General features: G+C 42.8%; 1 pseudogene; it reads left to right on the top strand.

The window, feature by feature from the left end:
• The first annotated feature begins 3,278 nt into the window (after positions 1 to 3,278).
• LOC139445431 (IgGFc-binding protein-like) lies at positions 3,279 to 11,227 on the top strand (annotated as a pseudogene).
• The last annotated feature ends 4,596 nt before the right edge of the window (positions 11,228 to 15,823 follow it).

Genomic DNA, 15,823 nt, shown 5'->3' with positions numbered 1-15,823 from the left:
GCTGATGCCGGTCTGATTGGATGCTGGTTCAAAGTCTGAGCTGTTTCCATGGACAGTGCCCTCGACCTTCGGCGCGTCTTGCCTCATGCAGAAGTTGAGCTGTAACTGAAACCAGTTGTATGGCCCAAGCATATGGAGGTGTTCAGGCCACACCTGGTAGTCCGTCTTCCACTGGGTGGGAGAGTAGGTCAGGTTGATGTACCCGGGCTGCCAGCCATACTCGGGTGGTTCTGGACACCCGTAGAATGGTGAGAGAAGACCATAGCGTCCTCTGGGCCACGAAGTCTCCTTGGTTCCTGCAGTGGAATTGTCACTGTACTACACATGCAACTATTGCAATATTCTCTACTGGGTTAATACCCCATGAACATCCAGGTTCGAATTGGTCTTAAGCATCCCGTGAAAGGGGCGACTAGCTGACTTGGTTGATGCATGTCATCGTACCCGGTTGTGTAGATCGATACCCATGATGTCAATCACTGGATTGTCTGGTCCAGACTTGATTATTTACATACCGCCGTCATATAGCTGGAATATTTCTGAGTGCGGCGTTAAACAATAAACAAAAAAAAAACAATAAATACTCACGCAGGCAGAGGAAAGAAGAAAACGTTGCATGAAATCATTGAATGATACCGGAAAGGGGAAGACTTTTGAAACTTTTCAGTAGAAGAAAATTGGTTCAAGTAATTTAAACCCCATTGTATTGCCTGATATTTCAAAGGGCGGGGTAATAAAAATACACGAAGACACATCAAACACATTATAAAGTATGGTAGTAAATTATGAATAATGATAAAAAAAGAAGATTGGAGTTATTCCAGTGTTTAGATGAAGGACACTGTACTAAGGTGGGTGCGAGGAAGGTGTGGGACTTTGTTGACAAATGAGTTCAGACATCATGGCTAACTTGGAGCAGAGAATCTGATGATTAATTTGAAGTTGGAGACGGATATCTACCTTGTCCACAATCTGACCCCATGAATCCTCCCGGACAGATGCACAGACAGGTTGAGGGGTCAAGATGGCCGCCATTCTTGCAGGTGTGACCATAGCAGGCTGCAGAATATTCAGAAAATTCATACAGAAAAAAAACTCAAATGTGATGACTGACTATGTCTTTAACAATAGTCTACTTAAGTTGTTAAAATGACTGTCACCTCAAGATCTGATTAAAAAGTTCTGGCTAATAGTGCAATATAATGTTGACCTATTGTTTATGAATCCCATTACGGTTAGTTTTCTGATGACTGAATTATACATGATTCCACTAACGAAACCTAAAGCATACGTATGTCTTGACTTGGTTCCCGTCTGTACAATGAGTGAGTTAAAAGAATTAAGTGTCTCTGTCATATTGTGATATCTTTGTGATATGGGTATTCCATACAATCTCTCAGCTAATGAGTCATCCAGAAATACCAGCGTTATATGTATTTGCTAAGGGAATATACCTTTGAATTTATATCAGTAAATGTAAAATTTTAATTGCCATAAAGTGTTGACTTACGTGAAAGTTCCGTGTTCGGGATGAAGTCTGTCTGTCCAACTCCCAGGAGGGACAAGCTCAGCAGTACATAGAACAGTGCTTTTATCAGCATCCTTGCTGATGATACTGGAAGGTGTTCGAAAACCTGAATTTAACAAAACATCCCACACCCCACAAACAACAACCAACACAGCACACCCTACATCCCTCACAGACATCTAACACCCCTCTACGCACAACCAATACTCTACATCGCTCACAGACACCCAACGCCCCTCACCGCATACCCAACACTCCTCATCAAACACGCGGTACTCTTCACAGCACACCCAACACCCCACACCCAACAAAGCACAACCAACTCCCCACACCCAACACCGAATACCCAACACGCCACACCGCACACCCAACAGAGCACAACGCACTCCCCACACTCAACACCGTACATCCCACACCCCACACGCCATACCCAATACAACACACCCCACAACCCACATTCAATATCAAATACCCAATACTGCATACCCTACACCCCACATCCCACACCGTACACCGTACACCCTACATCCCAAAGTGCACACCCCACACAGCACACTAACACCCAACACCGCACACTCAACACCCCAAACCCATACCCAACACCACACTCCACACCCAACACTGCACACCCCACACCCCATAATGTACACCCCATACAGCACACCCAACACCCGACACCGCACACCCCACACCCAATACTGCACAACACACTCCCACCACCCAACACCCTACAATCAACGTCGCAAACCAAACACCCAACACCGCACATCCAACACTGCACAACCCCCACACTGCACACCCCTCACAGCACACCACATATCCCACAATGCACACCCCACACCCCTCACAGCACACCCAACACCCACCAACTGACACCCCACACCGCACACCCCACACAGTACACACCACACTAAACAAAGGACAACCCACTCCCCAAACCGCACACCTCATACACACTCAACACCCGAAATCTCACACCGAACACCCAACAAAGCACTATGCACTCACATCCAACAACCCACACTGCACACCCCACAACCCTTAACACCACACCCGCACCCCCCACCCCCCACAGCACACCCCACACCGCACACCCAGCACCCAACAACTCACACCCAACACCGCATACACAGCCCACCACACACCCCTCACGCCACACCAAAAAACGTACACCCAACACTGCAGAACCCCCACCCCACACCACAAACCCCACACTGTACACCCCGCACAGCACACCACATACCCCACACCTCACACCCAACACCACTCACTGCACATCCGCACCCCACAATGCACACCCTAAATCCCTCACAGCACACCCAACACCGCACACCCAACACACGAAGCCACACACTGCACACAGAACACCCTACAATTGAAACCACACACCGTACACCCCACACTCCTACACACCACACCCGCACCCCACACAACACACCCCTCACGCCACACCTCACACCCAACACCGTACATCCAACACCCCACACCCTACACCCAATACCAAACACCATGGACAACAAATCCAAAACCACACACCCGACACCGCACACACAACACCCAACACCGCACAAACTACAACCCACACAGCACACCCCATACCCCACACCCGACATCGTAGCTTTGAAGAACTTTTTGGACAGCCAAGAGAAAGACTTCTATAAAACTGGGATAAAATCCCCCTAACATTGTTGGCAAGAGTGTATCAATGTGGGGATTATAATGAAAAATATATGAGTTATAAAAGCCCAAAATGATACAGGTCGGACACGGGTATCGATACTCGGATTCTGCCAGGCCCATGGGACGCAACTCGGGTGAGGTGAAATGGAGTTTAACGTTGCGTTCAAGATTATTGCACTTTACAGCGTGTGTGAGTGCTTGTACTAGTCCGTACTTGACCGCACCGATTTTATAGTGCTAGCCCCCTGTGATACAATGTTGCAGTTAAACATGAATACTCAACCCACACAATATACTAACTCCGAGCCGACCAGTCATTGTTTTAGCCCCTTCAGGCAGGGTAACAACAAGTATCATCTTTGAAGGTCTTTTGCTATGACGCGGCCGGGAACCGAACCCCCGACCTGCGTTCTCCGGCAGACGCATTACCATTAGACCCAGAGGCGGTCGACGCAACTCTATACGGGGCTCTATAAAATCTACTGTTTGAATCCCTATTATCAAAATTTAAGGCAACAAACTGACAGCACATACCTTCGCAATACAATAACCTACACGATGTGTCCTGGACTGGCATCAGTTAGTACGTCAGCACCGTAGCCACCGACGACACAGTAAATAACGGGGAAAGGGAAACATCAGCCTCACACGAACAAGGATAATCAGTCACGTGAAACGCGGATTAGTAAGGTCAGAGATGGAAATGACGACTTCATCTTTTGATATTCAGAGTGTTTTCCTCCACTGCATTAGTAGGTTGATCATATTCTTTATCCGCACACCGACAACGTTGTTTCCCTAAACTAACCTGCTCGGGTGACAAAACCTAATCGTATATAGTAATTATACAAATATACCGCGGCTGGGGCGAATTCGGGATTATTATTATTATTGTTTTGTTTTGTTGTGTGTGTGTGTGTGTGTGTGTGTGTGTGTGTGTGTGTGTTTGTTGGGGAGGGGGGGCATGTAAGTTATCTCACAAATGGGTGTGCGCATCCACCTTCCCATCCTCTGTATCCACCAGTGAGCTGTATCACGTTACTGTTAAACTTTATCTGCATTTTTAGCCTAGTTAGTTAGCTTTCTCCCAACTTCACCTGGTTTTGCATCACGTATGGAATTGCGAGAAAATAAAACAATTGCGTACTTAATCGTAACAAGTTATAAATGAAATTATGAGGTGTATCTGCCAATACACACTGAGTTACAACTACAGATACCATGGCAACGAGACCAGAAGTGGGCTATGAGTTCGTGAATACGTCATGTATAACAGACATATTAATAACACCCTTTAACGCAATGGATTCGACCTGCAATTGATACATCATCTTCATGATCAACATTGTGTCCTGTAAATATATTTTACCATAATCCAATGTAATATTGTTTTATTCTCGTTCTGCAAACGTATATACAATGTCCGTCTGAAACGCAGATCTATATTCAGAGGAGGATCTAGGATTTTGAAAAAGGGGTGTGCACATTGGGAGCAGTTAACATGGAAGGAGTCTGAAAAAAGGGTGTGGCTGGACAGACAGACAGACACACACACACATGCACGCACGCACGCACGCACGCACGTACGCACGCACGCACGCACGCACGCGCGCACGCACACACACACACTCCCCCACATACCCCTCTAAACCAATCCAGAACCCCACCCTTTTCTGAACCTACGACGGCATATCCACAAATATATTTTATTTATAATTTAATATTCTAGTCTGGTGGTTGAAGCATTTGCTCTTCCCGCCGAAAACGGTTGAATATTGGTAAATGCGGCGTAAAACTTATTCACTGAATCCTCTTCAGCAAGCAATGTGAAAAATACAGGTGTTTGAGAACTGAGATAAGAAAAATAGGAAATTATGCGAAGAAAATATTATGAATATAATCTTAAATCAAAATGAAATTCTATACCAAAATCTAATTCACGACACTGTTGCAGAGCATGTTTTGGCAATGATACTAAAATAGGCATTGTACATATAAACACATGAATATCAAATTTCCATTTCGAACACTAAATACATACTTTCTACTGCCCTACAGAATACAGCCGTCGTGATATACACACAACCAAACGGGACCCGTGAAAATCCGGGTTAGAAAAGGTCCTCAGCAACCCATGCTTGCCGTAAAAGTTGATTATGCTTGTCGTAAGAGGCGACTAACGGGATCGGGTTGTCAGGCTCGCTAATTTGGTTGATGCATGTCATCGTATCCCAATTGCGTGGATAGATGCTTATGATGTCAATCACTGTCCAGACTCGATTATTTAGAGACCGCCTTCATACATCTGGAATATTGCTGAGTGTGGCGTTAAACAACAAACAATATTATTTTGCTCAGCAGTTATTAGACGCGTACTCATGTATTAACCTTTGGCTGATTTATTTTATACCAACATGCCAACTAAAACTTAACACACAGACAAGGCATTAGTGCCCAGAGTTACGACTCTTGGCTCCTGGAGTCCACTGGTGCTAGGTTCGTGTCTCGTGGAACAACCAGAAAAGAAGGCAAGAACGTGGTCCCCTGGAAAGCTAATGTCAAGAAATAGAAACATTTATTTGAATACGAATGGAAGCACAGTGGAAATATTTGTAATGCATATTGAAATTAACTGTTGTTTTCACAACAATATCTACCAATGCTGCTACCACAGTTAACGTTAACATCATTTTCCAGTATTAGTTGAAGGATCACTGGAGATAAGCTGGTGCGTTTGACACGATCTCAATAACATCGTGAGTTGAAAAACAGTTATATTTTCAAAACATAAAACTTATGTTATCCTACTCAATAATTTAACAACAATTTATGATTCTATTAATTGACTTGGTATATTGCCGTTTGTTACCAAGCCTTTGATTTCGACATCAATCAAATCCGTATCCTTGTCCTAATACATCGTATTCCTGGACGATTGACGTTGAGTTATAGGAACAATGTACTGGAAAAATATTCTTCAAACTATGACAGTCGTGGAGCAGCTTTGCGCTGTATTTTCAATAACATGTAAGGGATGGGAGGGATGGACTACTGAGCCCTTCAAACGTAGCAAAACAAAAACATCAGAGCTGCTTGGACGGATCACGAGAGATTCCTACCACGGACTATAATGCACACCTATTTGGCATCTCTTCAAACACGTCCGGATGCTAACAAGATCGGAATTAATTATTTATTAACCAGAACTGAATAAATATCCCAATCATGTGTTGGCTTGTGACCAGTGGAGGCAGCAGAAATGAAGGGCGTCGGTCACGTACAGTTTTGGACAATTCTTGTGGCATACTCCACAGCTTCCGTACTGACAGGTGAGAACAGTTGCATGAGTTTTAGATACGTTATGGTGTTTTTAGGGACCTACTATGTGTTATCGATGTTCGAGTTGTTGCATTAGTGGGGGTTGCCTTCAAAGTATTTGGCTCCACTCTTCGGTATGTGGGTGAAGGTAAAAAACTAATACAAAAACATGACCCCCAAAGAGCTCTCTCTCTGATCATCGTTGACACAGACACCAGTGTGTTTATCTGTTAACGAAAATTAGAGATTCGGTTATAAAGGAGTCTAGAGACTGACGTGTATCAATATTGTATTTTGGACTTATAGAACAGCACACACGCCACACCAGAATTAAAATCGTCGGCCCCTAAGATATTCAGAAAAAACAAGATATGAATACTTAATATATACTAAAAAATAATTTTGAATAAATGTTTGATTAAATTGAGTTCATTCCTGCTGTTGTTTATGACGAATTACACGATTATATTTGCTCAGGCTTGTAAAATGAGGCCCGTGAAGATCTGGGGTAGAATAGGCCTACAGCAACCCATGCTTGCCGTAAAAGGCGAATATGCTTTTCGTAAGAGGCGACTAACAGGATCGGGTGGTCAGGCCCGTTGACATAGTTGAAGCATGTCATCAATCTCAATTGCGTGGATCGATGTTCATGTTGTCCATCACTGGATTGTCTGATCCAGGCTCGATTACTTACAGACCGCCGTCATAAAGCTGGAATATTGCTGTGTGCGGCGTTAAACAACAAACAAACAAACAAAGCTTGTAAAATTAAATTATTGTGTCACATTACTTGTAAATTGTAGGATTGCGTGATACCTTACCTGAACATCTAAACGAAAAAACAGTAACACAAACATCAAAACAAAGAAAAAAACAATCATTTTAGATGTGAGATTATTATGTGAGTCAAATTAAAAACTTCACATTTTTAAAAGTCATCCCATATATGATATACAACGGACAAATGTTTCAGAGAAGGTAATTTTTAATCATTAATGTCCAAAGAAGGATTTCATTTAACGGTGGTAACCATAATTTGTTCCAAGCACCTACGGTATTCGGTAATAACATCAAGAGTTTAAATCATAAGTCCCAAGCACGAGAATCACACAAGTTCAGTAGCGTGTATGGCCACCATGTGCGTCCTTGTGATGCTTGTGAACACATGACTGGGAAGACGACGCCATTGTTGCTGCAAAATGGTGCCAAGATCTTGCAAATTCTGTGGTTGGTTCTGGAGAGTGCGCAGACTTCTGCCAAGAGCATCCCAGACGTGTTCGATGGGACTGAGGTCGGGAGACCTTGACGGCCAGTCCATGACTTTCACTCCCGCATTCTGAAGGATATTCCTTGTCAAAAGTGCTGTGTGGGGTCTGGCATTGCCGTGTTGGAAGATCAAACCGGGTCCATGTGCTGCCATAAAAGGGAGAAGTTCTGGTGCCAGTACCTGGTCGCGGTAAGCAGCAGCGTTGAGGTTGCCACGGATGACAAGAAGCCTGGAACGTGCATTGCCACAGAAAGCACCCCACACCATGACACTTCCGCCTCGAAATCTGTCAACTTCCTGTACACAACACTTGGAGTAACGTTCATGACGGCGCCTCCACACCCTCGCCCTACCATCAGCAAATCGAAGATTAAATCGGGATTCATCACTGAAGACGACTTGATTCCAATTCCCCTGAGTCCATCGTAAGTGTCGCTGTGCCCACAATTGACGTTGACGTCTGTGTAATTGAGTCAGAATCGGCCCGCAGTATGGCCTTCGTGCTTGAAGGTGAGCAATTCTCAGACGGTTTCGAACAGTTTGCGCACTCAGTCTACCCCTAAACAGTTCATTTCTGGTTGATGTAGCCATAAAAAATCGGTTACGGAGGTGACGTAAGACAATCTGACGATCCTCTGCATGTGACGTCACACGTGGTCGACCTGGCCGAGGGCGATCAGCGGCGGTACCCGTTTGCTGTAGACGCGTCTGTAAATTATAAACAGTCCGTCGACTACAACCCATCGTCCTTGCTACGGACGTCCTCGTCTGCAACATGCCGATGGCACGTTCACGTTGCACATTTGAAAGGCGTGGCATGACAAATGGCCGTAAAGACTTTTGTTTTCTTGTGTTTTCTTTTTTTTAATAACTGCTAACAAGTATGGCTGAAAACACGTGCGGTATTATGGCCACGTGACCAGTTGCACGTGAAAAAAACACTTTGCCACTATAGTGCTGTGCACATGATTTTGATCGATTCACCTGCACAAAAAACGGGTGTTATCTGAATACAATACGTGGCCATTACGGTTTAAATACACATTAAGGGCCTACAATGATAACTGGTCAAAATGTTAAAATTTTAGGATTGTGAAGTTTTTAATTTGGTTCAGTATATTTTCCTGTTATGAAGACTATATTGCAAAAGTTGTGTATATTTGAAAAGTAACCCAATAACTATTACAATTAAGATAACTCCTGACACGTGAAAAAGGGGTTAAAAAACTGTGGTTACCTTGGTATGTGTACGTCAACCGATGAAGCAGTTTTTTCATACTCTGACCTGTCGCCCTGAAGCCTGTGCGAAACGTTAGAATAGTAACTAGTGCTGTAACCTTTTGTCTTGTAGCCTCACACGTAGGAGACTCGTTCACCGTACCGATACTGCCCGGGGAAGAGGGACCATTTCCTGGCGAACTTCTCATCTCAGTCGTCAGTAGAAAAGAAGCGGCTGGCACCATACACCATCCTGCAGGAAATACATCAACGCCATTTAACGTCATCAGACGACGTGGTTACGGATGGAATGTAACTCAAGAAAGTCCACTGTTTAGACATACACGTTCGACTAAAAGCCTCTCTGTTACAACAGAAGGTTTGGTTACTGTCATGGCTGTCAGCTCGTCACTTGGACCAACAGACGGTTACCTTGTCCTGGACAATAACGCTTGGCGCAAGGTGTACTATGTCATCACTCACGGCGAGGGTCGTAGTCAAGTGGCCATCACTGCATCTGATGCCATAACCAGTGTGTTCATCACTTTACCACCTGGATGTTTATTGGTCGTGGATGACGTACATGTTACTGCTCCACAATACGTAAATGTCACGTTGAACCGATTTGAAAGCCTTCTTCTCGAAGCTGATACAGATCTTACTGGAACCCTCATTCAAGCAGATAAATCTGTTGGCGTGGTCAGTGGGAATAGATTTATTGGGGAGAGAAGGCATCTGGTTGAAGTGATTCTGCCAATGACGTCATGGGGGAGGAATTTTGTGTCTGCACCGAATTTCGACAGTCACTGGGGTCCAGTTGATACCTATAGGATCATCTCCAGTATGTCTGATACAAACATACTTGTTGGAAACAGAAGTTATAATATAGAAGTATCTGGGGCATGGCTTGATGTAAACATTGGCACGCTTGTGGGAATCGTGTCAGACAAACCTGCGATGGTGATGAAATTCAGCAGTAGCAGCAGCAGCAGCAGCGGGACTCCGACATGCATGGCAGTTCTTGTCCCCGAGGAACAGTGGCTTCGTCGATACTCGTTCATTACACCTTTAAACTTCAATAAACACTGGGTCACTATCGTCACTCACACAGATCAAGTACAATCGATAACATTGGACGCAAACCCCATACAGGTCGAGTTCCAATGGTCCTCTGTTCCAGGAACCAACATTTCTGTTGGCGTGAGAGAAGTATCTGAAGGAACCCACTGCCTGGAAGGGTCTGACACATACGCTGTCTATCTGTCAGGTGCTGGGAATGGTTTAGCCGCATATTGCTATCCAGCGGGTGTGGATGTGGATAACATGAATAATGTAAGTGTTTGAGTTTGGATGTAATTCGCGAATGATCATGTCCACGCTTAAGCGACGAAACTCTGCCGCGCTTTAGACGATTTGGCCAACAATCCGACCTTCTTCTATATTAGAATGTCGATTGTATATCAGGGCATTCTGAATTTAGTACCAGCTGGTATCAAAGAGACCATTGAGAGACCTGAGAGTCTTTGATGAATGCATGAATGCGTGTGTGTTTGTACTTGTGTTAAAAGTGTACTTTGGGAAGCGGTTTACTGGTATTATATCTTGTTTTTCAGGACTGGACATATCTGGCGCCTCAGGTCGATGAAGTAACAAGCAGGCTGTGCACTTCCTATTACTTACAGGAACTTACCTCAAGTATCATGTTTCCAGCAACCCCAACCATGGACCACGGGCTTTCGACCATACAACCATCTTTTTCATCTGAAACTATGACGTATACGACCCCTACTTCTTTGTTGTCTTCAAGTCAAGACCTCTGGCTTTTAGTTACCCCACCTGCGTCTGACAAAAAAACAGCTTCAGAAATAGCAATAGTTGAAGAAAGACAAAGTGTTCAACATTCATATTTTCACAGCGAGGACTCTGTCAGTATGAAATCACTCATAAAAAAATTCACTCAAGATCAACTACAGGACATGATTGATCACATCCGACTTAATCTGCTTCTCAACCAGAAGAATCTGTCGACCTACAAGAGAAAGCACATCAGTGCCCCTGATCCGCGCGTGTCAGCACGAGCTCTGGGGACCTTCGGTGTTGTGATTCTCATCTCTGCTGTTTGTATCCTGATAGCCATAGACCTGCCAGTACTATGCCATGACGTCATCAACCTGGCGCCATCGAAACGGCCCAGAATGGACAGACGGATTCGGTAGGGTTACTGGGCTTCTGAAGTCAATGACGTCATCAACATGGCGCCATCGAAACGGCCCAGAATTGACAAAAGGATTCGTTATGGTTTTCAGGGCTTCTGAAGTCAATGACGTCATCGACCTGGCGCCGTCGAAACGGCCCAGAATGGACATAAGAATTCGTTAGGGTTACTGGGCTTCTGAAGTCAATGACGTCATCGACCTGGCGCCGTCGAAACGGCCCAGAATGGTCAGAAGGATTCGGTAGGGTTTACTGGGCCTCTGAAGACAATGCTGCAGTATATTATAACAACGGAATTGGAAATTAATGTAATGTTGTAATAATTTGTCCGTTGTATAATAACTTACGAGAACAATACATTCTTTTTAATAAATGGGCTAATCTTCTATTCAGCTATTTCGCTCTCTGTTAAATACTAAGATCCGGGTTAATATTAAGCAACCCACTATTGTCCTGAGAGGCTATTTTGGGGAATTGGGCGGTCGGACTCGCTGACTTGGATGACGCATGTCATCGTATCCAAATTGCGTAGATTGATGCTCATGATGTCAATTACTGGATTGTATGGTCCAGACTCACACATCGACGTCATGTATGTGGAATATTGCTGAGTGCAGCTTTAAATAACAAACAAACAACTGAAAAGTTTGTATTACATCATGCCTACATGGATTCATTAATAAATAATGCTTATAATTCCTTCTGCTTTATAATGGGCCCGTGAAGATCCGGGGTAGAATAGGTCTTCAGTAACCCATGGTTGCCGTAAAAGGCGACTAACGGGATCGGGTGGTCAGGCTCGATGACTTGGTTGATACATGTCATCGGTCACAATTGCGTGGATCGATGCTCATGTTGTCAATCACTGGCTTGTCTGGTCCAGACTCGATTATTTACAGACCGCCGTCATATAGCTGGAATATTGCTGAGTGCGGCGTAAAACAACAAACCAAACCAAACAAAAGCTTTATAATGATTGGGTTTAATCCATCCTTCCAATTTTTTACTCGCTCTTATAATTAAATACTAAAAATAAAGGAGAATGTTAATCATGTCTACTGAAAGCGATGAAAGCGATCAATGGTAAATTAACGATTACTGCTATGTTTGTGAATCGAATTTTAATTGACCATCATTCTCTTTTGTCGGCTATCGGTATGAATCCAGTGTAACGTGACATATATATATACACAGAGTGAATAGAATACATGGATAGAGAATAAGAATAACTGCTTGTCCGGCTGAAGTTTACTTGTGAGGTGAGGTGAGGTGAAATGGGGTTTAACGTCGCGTCCAAGATTATTGCACTCATATAGCGACGTGCATGCACGTGTATGTGTGTGTGGCTGCTTGTACTAGTCCGGACTGATGCCGATTTATAGTGCTAGCTCGCTGAGATACCATGCCGCAGTTTAAGATAATACCCCACTCAGACACAGTATACTGACTCCGAGCCGACCAGTCCTTGTTTTAGTCCCTTCATGCCGAGAGCCAGACAGGGTAACAACAAGTATCATCTTTTAACGTCTTTTGGTGTGACGCGGACGGGGATCGAACACCGGGCCTTCCGCTCTCCGGGCGGACATTCTACCTCTAATACAGACAATGGTGATACGGTAAGGCGGTAATACAGTCAATGAAGATACAACGTTACAAATCGGAATCTGTAGTTGACTGAATCATGTTGTTGTAAAGGATACTCAAAAACATAACACGCACGCACGCACGCACGCACGCACGCACGCACACACGTCGCTATATAAATGCAATAATCTTGTACGCCTCACCATTGTCTGTATTGATAGCAATGCATCTATGTAACCACTATATACATTGTATGTATGTGTTCATATTAGCGTTATTGGCAATATTCTTGTGTGAAATTGTATCCAACTCGAATGTGCTGAGAGCTGAGAATCATTCCGAAGAATGTTGAAAACGTACCTCTTCGTAGAAGCATTATCAGTCAAATAATTAACAAAAGCTCAACTATGTCCTCAACTAGTCTCTTTCATTTCAACTGCAGATCCTTCCAAAGGCCTCTGAAAACAGGTAAATGATGGATTTTAGTCGCTATATTCCGCAACCCAACATAAGCCATCAACCTAATTATATCGACGACGTTACATAGTCACTGAACCAAATTCTACCGGTAACCTCAAATAACCTATTACTGTCATTCACTTAATACTCTACTAGCGCTTCAAATAATGTTATGCCTGTATTGGAGAATGTGGAAAATATTGTTCTCTGGCACAAAAGTACGGTATTTGGGTTCGACCTTTCTGAAACATGAAAACATGGAAATCCCACATATGCGTAAAGTTTAATCTTCACTATTTTGTCACACGAACATCTGCCAACTACAATGTTGATTCAGCGTGTATGTAATTTTATCATATAATGGGTAGGTTTCTCGGCAGGATAAAGCCAACGGATAAATACGATATCCATTGGGGTCATATGCGGATAGAGATACAAATATGAAAGGTCAAGTAGGGACTACTTTCACTGTTTACAAAGTGACAAAGGGCAGTTACTCTAGCGGTCGGACCGATGAATTGCCGCGAAGGGCAAGTAAAACAATTTGTATAGGCAATTGCTGTTTTGCGTGTATGTTGTTTCGCCACTGTATAAGAAACATGTTTCAGTTGGAACTATATTGGCTACTGTCACTGACCGACTAACACATCACTTACCCTGTGACGTAATGTATATTAATGCGCACATTCCAAGAAAACTTGCAATGTTTCGGTAATGATTGTGAGAGAAGGAAAGCGATTTTCAAGCACAGAATTGAAGAATGACATTATATGATGAAGAGGTTATCACGCATGTTTGTTTGGGGATGGTAAATATCCTGTGGTAGGAATAAACAATATGTTTTCTCACCAAGGCTCGCTAAGAACGATGTTTATTCCTAATACAGGATATTTACCATCCCCAAACACACTCGCGTGATAACCTCTATTTATCAATGGACTCTTTCAATACATTGATAATTCATTACACAAACACATTACACTTAATGTATATATTTATGTCACACTTCCTCCTTCGAGCGAGAGTTTATCTGAGAAGCACGATTTCTGAGAACTGCTGGCTATCATTACATGACCTTGGAGATAAGAAACAATTGACATTGATTATTAATAGGTACACAAAGTCACATGACGTAACACAGACAGAGAAAGGACATTAGGCTTGATTACAGAAGGTACGTACTCTTTAACCGCAACATCGTACCTATGCATTGTTCCGCCTTTACTGTATAACATTTACAAACACATTAAACCACGCATCAGTTCTATCGGCATTTGACTTTAACCTAAAACCTAAAGACATATGCATTTCTCTTTTGTATGGGATTCCAAAGCTCTAAATAAATCCAAACATAGAGAGATATTGCTGGGTCCAGCAAATGTACCTCTAAATCCCTGTCATAACCATTATCCTTAATACAATCACGAAAGGACTTTCTTTATATTCAAAGAAATTATTTAAGACAAGTGAAATGAATGTCATGCGGATTCTCAAAAACTCAAAGAATTTTCCTGAATGTTTGTATTTCAATGGCTTTTCGTTGATAAAAGTGGAAATAATCCTTGGCAAGCCTCGGAGTTTTCCCACTTTTATCGACTGGTGTTGATATATTTTAAAAGACACTCGGTTGAGATTCTCTGTATGTGAAATATTGGTCTTCCTCGTGGTTAACATATATGTAAAATTTGGGGGTAAGACATTTAGGCAAGAAGTCAAAATGTAAGCAAATAACTGAAAAAGTACAAAGACAAAGATTGAATTCTATGTTCTTGTATTTCCTCTTTGATAACATCTATGAGAAATTTGGAGATTTGCAAGAAGGCAAGAAGTAGGCATCACCTTGGGCATCAATTGCGCTCCCCTTCTTCCTGATCTGTTCCTTTATGCATATGAATCCAAATGTCTGCTCGGATTGGCAAAATCAAAACAAGGGAAGAAGTGTAACTTATGCTCAGGTATATGTAACCGTGCTTGTGTTGGCCGATAGTGGAGTAGGTGTCCTACTGGCCAAATAATCACAAACAGCTCTGGGGGGTGAGGCTGATGACGTTTATTATATTATAGGTGCGAACGTACGCACGTAATTTCAGTCTGAAACAATAAAAGTACAACATAAGCAAATGTAACATAGAAATAAATATATACAATCCGTTATAGTTACTCTTTAAATTCCTAAAAAATATATATATATATATATCACTTCCATTAAAATGAATAGCATTTACTTTACATTACACAATACATCAGACGTATCCGTACAATACATCAATACACAGATACTAAATATATTAATATGATATAGAGTGATAACGAATATTACATACCAGATAGGTGATACCTGAACTGGTAATACCGTGACGATAAATGGCACGGTGAACGTTGCTACTGAGAAATCTGCATAATGAAGAAATACAAATGCAGAATACTATATACAAGTGATATCCTATGGTAAAATAGTGTATAAAATATATAGTACAACAGCCACTCATTTCAAACATACATCAAGCATACAGACATACATTTACTTTCCATTACTGTCCAGAGGGGTTTATATT

The sequence above is a fragment of the Haliotis cracherodii genome, unplaced genomic scaffold, assembly GCF_022045235.1.
Source record: "Haliotis cracherodii isolate W230 unplaced genomic scaffold, xgHalCrac1.p SCAF_6, whole genome shotgun sequence".
Lineage (NCBI taxonomy): Eukaryota > Metazoa > Mollusca > Gastropoda > Lepetellida > Haliotidae > Haliotis > Haliotis cracherodii.
This window is presented reverse-complemented; position numbering and strand designations above follow the sequence as displayed.